The sequence below is a fragment of the Pongo abelii genome, chromosome 19, assembly GCF_028885655.2.
Source record: "Pongo abelii isolate AG06213 chromosome 19, NHGRI_mPonAbe1-v2.0_pri, whole genome shotgun sequence".
NCBI lineage: Eukaryota > Metazoa > Chordata > Mammalia > Primates > Hominidae > Pongo > Pongo abelii.
Genome location: NC_072004.2, coordinates 98,540,178 through 98,552,079, shown reverse-complemented (window position 1 = coordinate 98,552,079; position 11,902 = coordinate 98,540,178). Strand labels below are relative to the sequence as shown.

General features: G+C 57.7%; 1 long non-coding RNA gene across 1 annotated transcript; it reads right to left on the bottom strand.

Moving 5' to 3' along the window:
* Nucleotides 1-592: 592 nt before the first annotated feature.
* Nucleotides 593-9,309, bottom strand: LOC112129636 (uncharacterized). Its single transcript, XR_002911980.2, has 3 exons — nt 8,959-9,309; nt 8,632-8,716; nt 593-1,582 (listed from the first exon to the last, which is right to left on the bottom strand). It is a non-coding gene; the product is annotated as an uncharacterized LOC112129636 (long non-coding RNA).
* Between the last annotated feature and the right edge of the window lie 2,593 nt (nt 9,310-11,902).

The following is an 11,902-nucleotide window of genomic DNA, read 5'->3' as shown; positions in this document are numbered from 1 at the left end:
CCTCCCCAGCCCCTCCCTAGCCCCTCCCCTCCCCTCCCCAGCCCCTCCAAGCCCCTCCCCAGGCCCTCCCCAACCCCTCCCCTCCCCTCCTCAGCCCCCCAGCCCCTCCCCAACCCCTCCCCTCCCCTCTTCAGCCCCTCCCCAGCCCCTCCGACCCCCTCCCCAGCCCCAACCCCCCTCCCCAGCTCCTCCCAGCCCCTCCCCAGCCCCGCCCAGCCCTCCCCAGCCCCTCCAAGCCCCTCCCCAGCCCCTCCAAGCCCCTCCCCAGCCCCTCCCCTCCCCTCCTCAGCCCCGCCTCAGCTCCTCCCCAGCCCCTCCCACCCCCTCCCCAGCTCCCCCAACCCCTCCCCAGCCCCGCCCCAGCCCCGCCCCAGCCCCCCCAGCTCCTCCCAGCCCCTCCCCAGCCCCTCCCAGCTCCTCCCAGCCCCTTCCCAGCCCCTCCTCAGTCCCTCCCCAACCCCTCCCCAGCCCCGCCCACCCCTCCCCAGCCCCAACCCCCTCCCCAGACCCACCCACCCCCTCCCCAGCTCCTCCCAGTCCCTCCCCAACCCCTCCCCCGCCCCTCCCAGCCCCTCCCCAGGCCATGCAACCAGTGTCCACTTTCTGTCTCTGGATTTGCCTCTTCTCACCTCTTCGTATAAATGGAATCACACACTATGTGGCCTTCTGTGTCTGGCTTCTTTCACTGAGCATGATCTTTTCACGGCTCATCCATGTTGTCATATATGACAGAGCTTCATTCCTTTTTATTTTCACATAATATCGCTGCACAGATGTACCACTTTTTTGTTGGTTTGTTTGTTTGTTTGAGGCAGAATCTCACTGTGTCACCCATTCTGGAGTGCAATGGTGCAATCTCGGCTCACTGCAACCTCCGCCTCCTGCGTTCAAGCGATTCTCCTGCCTCAGCCTCCTGAGTATCTGGGATTACAGGGGTGTGCCACCACGCTCAGCTAATTTTTGTATTTTTAGTAGAGACGGGGTTTCATCATGTTGGCCAGGATGGTCTTCAACTCCTGACCTCAGGTGATCTGCCTGCCTCGGCCTCCCAAAGTGCTGGGATTAAAGCGTGAGCCACTGCGCCTGGTAGATGTACCACATTTTCTTGTCTGTTGATGAACTTGGGGCTGTTTCCACTTTTTGGCTATTATGAATAACACCAGGTACAAGTGTTACTGGGGACGTGTTTCTGGTTCTCTTTGGCTACATCTAGGTGTGGATCGCTGGGTCGTGTGGGAAGTCCGTGCCTGTTATCTGAGGAGTGACTGGCTGTTTTGCACAGTGGCTGCACCCGCCCACGTTCCCACTGGTGGTGACAGGCTCGTTCCTCCACCTCCTCCCCAGCACTTGCCATCTGTCCATGAGGAGGGCGGTCCTGCTGCCGAGGACCCTCGTTCACGGGCCGCTCTTTCCACTGCGTTTCCCACCCCACACATCTCTGTTCTTTTGAGCTGGAACTCGGGGTCAGCCATCCGGAGCTTCCATCCACAGCTTCTCTTTGACTTTTCCAGGTCCACCTCTGTGCTTCTCCCATCCCTCTTCTTACAAAAGTGCCTTTCTGCTGCCAGTCTTGCGGCCACACCTGCACAGAACAACAACTTTTTCAGGATTCTTTATTAAAATAATAAAATGATTAAGCATAAACACAAAGAACATGCTTTTATGTCAAATATACTGCAATGGGTCACTATGCAAGCGCAGGTGAGGGCGAATGTTTTGTTCTTAGGTGCAAGCACCACATTCTCACAGACAGGCAGAGATGTTAATAGTTTAGACGAGCAGAGCTAATCCCTCCTGGAGCCCTGGCTCCCCCGGACCCAAGCTTCACAAAGTGCCTCTCCCGGCACGGCCTGGGCACATGAGTGAGGAAGAGACATCCCGGATGTGGGATATTCTTCCCCGGGAGCTCTCCCAGCCCCTCTGTTCCCACTATCTTACGCCCTTCACACTCTAGCTACTGCAGGGGCATCTCTGAGGTTTCACTGGCTGTTCATTGTGTCTCCTCCCCACACAGTAACCTCCCAGGCCTCCCCACCTCCAGCAGAACAGAACCCAACCTCCATGCTGGGTTCATGAGTTAGCTACAGCCGCAGAACAACACTTAGTGACTCACACAATAGTGAACATTGATTATCCTCAATGTCTTTGGCTCAGGGATTTGACGCTGCTCAGCTGAGCTTGTCTGCCCCCTCTCAAGGCTGGGGAGGCCTCGGTTCCCCACAGGGTGAGCCTCACAGGCTGCTTACAGGCCCTGCAACAGGGCAGCTGCTCCCCCAAAGTGAAGAAGAGAGTGCACCAGGCAGAAGCCATCCTTTTCTGACCTCGCCTGGGAAGTCTCAGAGCATCACTCCAACCATATCCTACTCACTAAAGGCAGGTCCGGAGGCACAGCCCGCGTTCAGGGGAGAGGAACTGGGCTCTACCTTTTGGAAGGAGGGCTGTCAAAGTAGCAGATATACTTTAAACCATCATGCCAGGTATCCAAGACCCCACAGCCTGTCCCAGCCCAACGTCCCTGTTGCCTAAGGAGATGCACAATGAACATTTGCTCATTAAAGTTTCTGACAGTCCTGCAGGTAAGAAACCTGTCTGATTGTGTTCAGTTCCAAGTTTATGTGCACATAGAACATGTACAGCAATATGTCCAAGGCCTTTGTTCGGTGTACGGTAATGAGGAAGCAGACAGCAAGCTCTTCAGGGGCAGAGCGCGTGTGTCATGCACACAACCCCGACCACAGGGCACACATGGGAGGCTTCCAAAACTGTGGACCAAATGATAACACCTCGATAATATACTTATTTCCTTTGCACATCAAGGTCAAATTCTAAAAGGGAAAATGTCTACATAACAGAGAGATTTCTAGGCTGTCCTTATGCCCAGAAGCCCACATTCTATATGGTAAACGTTGACTCCGATCAGGAAGCCCCCAGAAGGTTTTTGTAGCCAACTTTGACCCAGATGACGGACAGTTTCCATTGAAGGCACACATCTTCCATGAACGCGGATGTTGTGTTAAGATGACACCTCCTGACACCCGCAGGCAGGAGCCCCTTGACCTCTCTTCTGTTGCTCTGTCCTCTGTGGGTCAGGTTGCTGGAGAGACAACCACCCATGCTGTGAGCTGCAAAACAATTCACCTGCGTGGCTTACAGAATCAGACTAGGCATGGTGGTCCAGCACTTCGGGAGGCCAAGGCAGGAGGATCCCTTGAGGCCAGGAGTTCCAGACCAGCCTGGGCAACATAGCAAGACCCCATCTCTATTTTTCAAAAACTAAAAATAAAATAAAACCACCTCCTAGACCTTGGGCACTAGGACAAAACACGAAAAGCTGGGATCTGCCGCCGCCTGCAGGGCAACCGAACTTGGCCTCCCTGTTTGGTGAGCTAGCTTCTGAAAGCTCAGTCTTCAGTTTCTCTTTGCTGCCCGTTCAGCGTCACCCTGTGACCTTCAAATGCTTTACGTCTGTCCTCCAAGTCCAGGCCCGCGTTGCAGGGGACCCATTCCCCACCAGGCTCAGCCTTTTCCAGACAGCACCTCATGCTGACGCAGGCCTTGTCAGTGCCTTTATTATCTGTCTCCAGTGATGTTCTCCCAGCTTGTCTCCTGACTGTCTGGGACAAGCCCTCAATCCTGCCCAGGCTGACAACCATCAAATCTGGCACCTCCAAATTAAGCCCTGGGGTGGCCATGACACTCCAGCGACAGTGCCTGCTTCACACCGCCCTAACCCGAGCAGGCTGGACAGAGGGGTGTGTGGCTGGGCGGACGGGGCATGAGTCTCTGAGGATGACAGGGCCAGTGGCCACCCCCAGCTCATGTGTGGAGAAAGACTCCTCTCCAGGTGACGGGGTGCTGCTTTCTGGACGGCTCCCTCCCCGGTGTCAGCGTGGGATACCCCAGGACTCCCGGCTGCAGCGGGGATTGGAGTTGAGCTGGGCCAGCGCTCCTGCGGCTTGTGCCTCCGAGCCTTCCTCAGGCTCAGCACCTCCTTCCTGCACGTTCTTGTCAGTCATCTCTATGTCCATCACAATTCCTCAGTGTTTGCCCACGGGAGCACCTGTCAGCTGCAGGAGGCCAACAAAGCCGCCCGGCCCCACGAGGCCTTGATGTCCTGGGCTCCCGGCTGCCCCTACAACCCACGCTCATCCTTCACCCACCTTTAATTTACTTCTGACACTGGGGTCTTAAGCCTCTGGCCTCAGCCACCCTGCAGCTCCGAGCTCCATGGCAACCCCAAGCAGGTCCCTCGATACCAGGAGGACCCGAGAGTGGTGTCGGGAGTGGCAGCTGCTGTAGAGACAGCCTGTGGTCACCCAGCTGCCAGGACGCTGGCCAGAGTCTGGAGTCGGCCTCCGGGGCTCACACCACCTCAGCGTCCTGCAAGCTGCACCGCTGGCCTCAATCTCACCAAAGCTCTGAGCCGAAGCCCTTGCCGGGCTCTGCAGTGCCGAGCCACCAAAGCTGCCGGGGCAGGCCCCTCTGAGCTCTGCCCAGCCCCCAGGACCGGGCGCCATGCCCTGAGCACAGAACAGATTCCCCCACAGGGCTGCAGGGAGAGGAAGCTCAGGGCTGCGACTCCACCCACAGGAAGGATGTGCTGGAGGAAGGTGTGGGGTGATGGTGGACCAAGTCCACCTCCATGGGCCCTGCATCGCCTCCCCTCCCCTCCGGTCCCGCCCAATTCAAACCTGCCTCACCTCAGACCCAACCAGAGACCCCTCAGCCCCTCCTGCCACCAAGCTGCCCATAGCCAGGCCCCGATGGCCCCACTGCCGGCTCCTGTGAGGCCACCACCCTCCCATATGGTGGCCCCTGTGGTACCCCAGCCCCTCAGAGAGACGCTTTGAAACAGGAACCTGGAGAGGAAAGGGCAGAGGCTGCACAGCGTAGGGCCCAGCGAGGCCAAGAGACTTGTCCAAGATGGAGCGGCCCGAGGGTGCGGCCCCGGCATGAACTGAGAAGCGTCTGAGCACCAGGGCCAAGCTCGTGCCCCTCACTCTCCCCACCGGGGGCGTCGGAGGAGGCTGGGTACCCACTCAGAAGAAGAATCACAAGTCAGTCACCCCCGGGATGCAGCCTCTGCCACCTGCCACGTGTCTCGCCGCCCCACGCACACAACCCACCACTTACACAGGAGGTGTGAGTCCACGGAGGCAAATCTGATTCTCCAAGGGACACCGGGCCCTGTGGCGCCAGCTCCAAGCAGTGTGGGCACCTCGGCACCATGCCTGGCTTTAGGCAGGTCGGCCGGCCATACCCGGGAGCCACACGAGGGCTGTTTTCACCCTTGAACTTCCAGCAAGCTCATCACCCAGCTCCTGACTTTGCAAGCTGTCTCCACCGTTGGGAGGAATAAAATCACCAAAGCTGAAAAGTCTTTGCCCACCACTGCCATACGTTTGTGATTTTTAATGACACGTGCAAACACTGGACAGAAGACCTGGTTCCAAGACAACCCACCTGGACGAGACTCGAGGCAACCATAAAAACCATAGACCCTGAGGTCTGACTGCATCGGCCCCTGTAAGATACATGCCGCTCCCCTCTGCGACGAATCCTGGGCTGCTCCGGTGTTTCGATGACATCCGGCCCTGGCCCCACGCACCAGAGACAGCACTTGCTTAAACCTAATACAAAGGGCGGACGCTGGCACCTCCCTCTCCCTCAGTGCTTCTGGGGGAGCAGAGGCCCTCCCACCCACCACCCAACTCAAATTTCTTAGGGAGAAAGGGTGGAAATTCCTGGAGATAATTACTGCGAGGCTTTGTGGTTGGGGTTTCTGTTGGGGCGGGGGTACTGACTGAGACGAGAACTTTTCTTTTTGCTATCCCTTCCCTGCCCTAAACCCCTGTTGTGAATCACACACATAAAAAATGTGGCCAGGCACAGTGTCTGACGCCAGTAATCCCAGCACTTTGAGAGACCGAGGCAAGAGGACCACCTGAGCCCAAGGGTTCAAGACCCACCTGGGCAATAAAGAAAGACCCCGTGTTGGCCGCACGGTGGCTCATGCCTGGAATCCCAGCACTGTGGGAGGCCGAGGCGGGTGGATCCCGAGGTCAGGAGATAAGAGACCATCCTGATAAACTAACACGGTGAAACCCCGTCTCTACTAAAAATACAAAAAATTAGTCGGGCGTGGTGGCGGGCGCCTGTAGTCCCAGCTACTCAGGAGGCTGAGGCAGGAGAATGGCGTGAACCCGGGAGGCAGAGGTTGCAGTGAGCCAAGATTGCACCACTGCGCTCCAGCCTGGACAACAGAGCGAGACTCCATCTCAAAAAAATATATATATATATATTGCCCCGGGGCCCCACCTGCGGCCATGTGGGTGCCTGTGCCTGTCCTGGGACCCCCGTGCGCTCCCGTGTGGTGCCTTTCTCTGGGCTTCACGTTTTGAGTCCGTCGGGGGCTCCATCCCTCGCTGTGGCCGAGAGGGCTCCCAGCATGTCTGTGGGCAGCTGGTTTCCTCTAAGACGCCTGGGCCCCTCTGTGCTCCCCCCACCAGCGGACCTGCCCCTTCAAGGAGGGTTGTGGAGTCCTGTGGGCCGGAGCAGGGTTACAGCACTGACATCTATCTGTTTTCCAGCAGCCTGCGTGGCCCCTGGACACCCTTGGGTGCTCACGGCCAGCGTGAGGGAAACGCTGTGCTTGGCGGGACAGGCCAGACTCTCCAATGAATAAAGGGCAAAAACTGCACTTACCTTGGCTATGCAGGAAAAAATCAGAGCAAAACCTTCCCAAAAAACTGCAGGGGCCACCCAGGCTCCTGAGGACATTTCCTACCTGAGAGCGTGTAAGGCTCCAGGCCTTTCGGGTGAGCCCTGGCCTGGACACTGGCCCCTGGACACCGGCCCTCTGGCACGGAGAACAGGCTCGGGCACCCCACCCTGATGCCCTGGCCTGGGCCTCCCGAGGGAGCTGCGTGGGAAGCCCCTGAGCCTCCGAGTCAGCATTTCCATGTCCAAGGGTCTTAGCAGTAGCCCCGGCTTCTGTCCCTGCGATTTCATCCTGGGACTTCCTGGGCATCAAAGTGGGGCTGGAACAGGCCTGAGCTGAGCCCCCAGTGCCCAGAGCAAGGTGGGAGGAGTCCCTGGCCTCAGGGCCTATGCAGAGGAGAGTGGCCAGGGGACACCCTGGGCCTCAGCCCGCGTATAGCTACAGCTCTCCATTGTCCCTGGCCTGTCACACAGCCCCCCATTGTCCCTGGCCTGTCACACAGCCCCCCATTTCCCCTGGCCTGTCACACAGCCCCCCATTGTCCCTGGCCTGTCACACAGCCCCCCATTTCCCCTGGCCTGTAACACGGCCCCCCATTGTCCCTGGCCTGTCACTCAGGCCCCCCTGCCCCCGGGCCTCTGTCCTGAGGTTACAGAGATTGGCACCTGGCCTCTCAGGCTCCCGAATTCTAGTTTCCGTTTTATTCACATCATGGATTGGAGCTGGGAACAGCGGGCGAGTCCACACTCAGACACGCTCTGAGCAGGCCCTGCAGACATAGGCTGGACCTGGGCTGGGGCTGAGATGCGAAAGCAGCCCCAGGCCTGGTGGGAGGTGGGGGCCTCAGCAGGAGGCAAACGCTGGTCCAACATCATGTGGGCTGCGAGGCTCTTCCCCCCATCCAGATCTTTTCCGTAAACCAGGAAAGGCCTTTGCACAGTAGGAATGTTGCTAAGGGGCCGCACAGTCTAGGAGAAGCTCCCGGTACCAGCCTCGTGCCCCGCCAGGACCCAGGAGCACGAGGCCCCAGCTCACTGACACTGCTGGGAGTGTATCCAAAGGGAGAAGGAGAGAAAAAGCATTGTTTATAACTCAAGGAAAAAGAGAACCTAAAATCTCAACATCCATTGATTGTATTCACAAAATAAAAACCTTCACAACCATTAGCCTGACGTAAATCCACAGTTAAGGTCACGGAAGTCTGTCCACAAGATTCCATTTTAAAAATCAATCCAGAAAATTTTATATATATGTATAATGTGCTCCTAATTTGGAAAAGCCTGAAAACATACTGTTGTGTGCATAAAAGGAGAAAAGGTCCACGGTGGTATACACGAAAGGATGAAAACAGATCGTCCCTGGGTCATGAAAATCGGTAATTTCATCAGTGGGAGAACAATAGTTATGTTTATTTTGTGATTTTTAAAAAACAAGTCCCCCAAAATCTGTTCTCAAAAGTAGGTTAAAAGGAGTCCCACATCCCCAGCCCAGGACAGGAAAAGCCGCACTCCTCCTAGGGACACGGCGTCCATTTCCCCGGACGGAAGATTGTCGTCGGAGATTCGCACACCCACACACACGCACCCCTACACGTACGCACTCAAGGGCACACACGGGCACACCCCTACACACCCCAGTCAGGTCAGCATCCCACAGGAGGTCAACGCCCGGGGGTGGAGAGAAGACCCCTGGGGGTCCACACAGACTATTCCAGGGACCCCCTGGTTCCACAAGCTGGCAGGGACTTAGGGCCCCTCATGGAGGGTGTCGACTCCCAAGACCCCCCACAGCCTTTCCTGGTGTCCCCACCACACACCGCTGAGCACGGCCCAGGCCCCCAGCTGCAGACCTCGTGGCCTTTCCCCACGGGCTGTCCTGCAGACCCGGCTCCCGCCCAGCTCTGTACACACCTGGTGAGCTCTCTGTTGCGTTAGACCCTGAGAGAGCGGCTACTGTCTGGCTCCTTCTGCTTCAATATTCTGCCTGGCCACAGCCCTTTCAAAAGAAAAAGAAAGTAAATAAATCTCTCAAAATAGGGTCCATCCTGGGACCTGGCTGCCCTGCACGCACAGACAGGAGAACAAAAGGGCCCGCCCGGTGGGAAAATGGTTCCCCGAGGCCACCTCCCAGAGCTACGCTCCCAGCTCTGCCCCCGTCAGCCCTGCCCGCTGTAGGGGTGGAAGGCCGGGCTCTAGAACCCAGCTCCTGGCTCCAGGGAAACCACTGCCTGGACTGACCTGCCAAGAGGCCGTTTTCCCACAGGTCAGCGCTGGACGGGGCCGTCGGTGGGCTCAGGGGCCCGCATCCCATCCTCTTTACCGGACTCTTGCAGAGCCATGGAGCCTTCGCCCTCTTCTCTCAGGCAGCAGAAAAAGCTCTCAGGTGAGGAGAAGAGAAAACCTGCACCAGCCCCTCACTCTGAAGGAGGGGCTCCCAGAGGCCGACCCCAGCCCACCAAGGATCAGGGTTTGCAACCCCAGCCTCCGAAGGCTCAGCTCGTGGACTGAGAGGGCTACTCGCTTGTTTGTCTGTTGTCAGGGAAAAGAAACTTGGACTCGGGATGGCCAGGCTAGAGAGACCCCCCAGTCCTCCAAAGAGAAAAAATTCTGAACAATCCACTATGGGGAGGATGGCGTCGGGAGAGCACATACGGCTTGAGGCTCTTTCCAGCGGAAACCCCGGGTGTGATATAATGACCGGCTCCCCCAAATCCTGAGTCCAGGGCATTGGACAGGAAACATAAGGACATTTTTGAAAGAATGAAAATGTGTGTTTTGCTTTGAACAGAACAAGACGTAAACGTTCACAGCCACATTATTCACAACAGCCAAAAGGACCGTTGCCAGAGGAGTGAATAAAACGCGGTCTATCCACATGAAGGGCCGTTACCCAGCCCGGAAGGGGAAGGAAAGTCAGACGCTTGCTATGACACAGATGAGCCCGGAGGACACTGTGCCGAGGTAAATAACCAGACACATAAGGGCAAATCCTGCTGATTCCACTCGTACGCGGTCCCTGGGTTGTCAGCTTCATGGAGGCAGAAACAGAACGGTGGGTGCTGGGGGAGGGGGACTGGGGAGTTCGTGTTTAACAGGGACGGGGTTTCGGCTACGGAAGATAAAACATCCTGGAAATTGACAGTTACAGTTAATGTGAAGGTATTTCATGCCACCGAGCTGTAGACTCAAAAACAGTTAAGATGGTAGAGTTTGTTTTATATATATATATACATATTACACAAGTTAAAAAGTAATTTTTACAACACATACAACATGACCCCAGTGATGCGAGCACACACATAAACAGACGTGTTTGTACACACAGAGAGACACACAGACGTGTGGCTTAAAGTTCTGAAAGAAATGCCCGGAAGGCTGACGTGGTCTTTGGGTGGGGAGATAGCGCAGCCCAGCGATAAGACCCCTCCCCCATGGCGTTGTTTCCCTGCTGGAGACTTGCTGTGATTTCCAAGTTTTCTAAAAGGGGCAGGCAGCCCTTTCACAATGGGCCGAAGTTATGAAATGTGCTTCTTCCCCCGCCTGCCCCACTTGGCCTTTCGGCCTCACTCCACACAATGGGGTCGTTCAGCCGCCCTGCCACGCTGCCACGCACTTGCGGCCACGCCCTGACTCCTCAGCCATCGGCCAGGACAGCGCCGCCCACGCCCTCGCCCGGCCTCCTTCCTCCTCCCCCAGGCCAGCGCCCCCACGGTTGTGCCCCACCCACGCCCAGGCATCCCTCAGTCCCGTGCAGGACGGTGGGCACCAGCCGCGCCCTCCCCTCCTGAGGGTCAGAGACGCACTTTGCTGTCCTCTCAGCTCTCAGTAAAGTAAGTGGAGTCGGTGGCATCCACCGGTTAGTTATGGCGTGTTCCCCCAATGCATAATTATGTCTCTTCGAGGCACATTCTTGGTGCACGGCCATGCCTCTCTGCCAGAACCCCAGACGTCTCCCTGCATTCCTGGGCGGTGACACCACCCCGCAGCCTGGTGTGTGTGCTCAGCCAGATGTGTGCGTGGAGCTGGCCACAGTGGCCCGGCTGGGCTTGGGGCAAGAGGGCCCCTGTCGGAGAGAACATGGCTGCAGGGCTGAGGGGCTGCCTGTGTCTTATGGCCAGTGGGAGGCCTGCTGGGGAGCCTCTGGCCCCCAAGCCCGTCCTTGACACGTCCAGCCCAGAGATAAGAACCTGCCCCTGTGATGCTCATGGGCGGTGGCCTGAGGGTGGCCGTCCTGTTTTCCTGTTCTGCAAAGGGAGGCCCTGTGTGGTCTGAGGTCCAAGGACCCCCAGCGATCCCTGAGTGAGGGTGGCCAGTGGGACTGAGGCCAGGCCAGGCTGGGGTTGCGGGTGACCATGCTCTGGGGGCTCTGAAAGGCGAAGTGGAGGGTGAAGACACACCCTTCAGGCAGCGCCAGCCAGGTAGGTGAGGGTCCTCCCAGCGTCCCCAGAAGGCCAGCTGGAGAGGACCCCACAGGCACAGGGGGCTCAGGACCCCACAGGCACAGGGGGCGTCTACATGCCAGGCCAGACCTCCAAGTGATGTGACCCCAGGAGCAGCCACCTGGCCAAGAACTGTCTGCCCATCCCAGGGCGTCTGAGCTCCTGGGATGTGGGAGAGCGGAGGGCCTCTCTTCTGAAACCCGCTGAGGGATGGGGACTCAATTGTCAGCCTGGCTCAAGATCCGTCACATCCAGTCCATGTGTAATTGTCCCAAAGGCTGGATGAGAATTCCTAGTTCCCCCCTCACAGCTATGTGGCCGTGGGCGAGTGGCTCACCCTCTCTGTGCTGTAGTTTCCTCCCTTGTGCGGTGAGAAATAATGGTGCAGAGAGGACTGATCCTGCAGTGAGGACTGATCATGCAGCGAGGACTGATCATGCAGCGAGGAATGATCGTGCAGCGAGGAGTGATCATGCAGCGAGGAGTGATCGTGCAGCGAGGAGTGATCGTGCAGCGAGGAGTGATCGTGCAGCGAGGAGAGATCGTGCAGCGAGGAGTGATCGTGGAGCGAGGACTGATCGTGCAGCGAGGACTGATCGTGCAGCGAGGACTGATCGTGCAGCGAGGAGTGATCGTGCAGTGAGGACTGATCGTGCAGCGAGAAAGGATCGTGCAGTGAGGAGTGATCGTGCAGCGAGGAGTGATCGTGCAGTGAGGAGTGATCGTGCAGCGAGGACTGATCG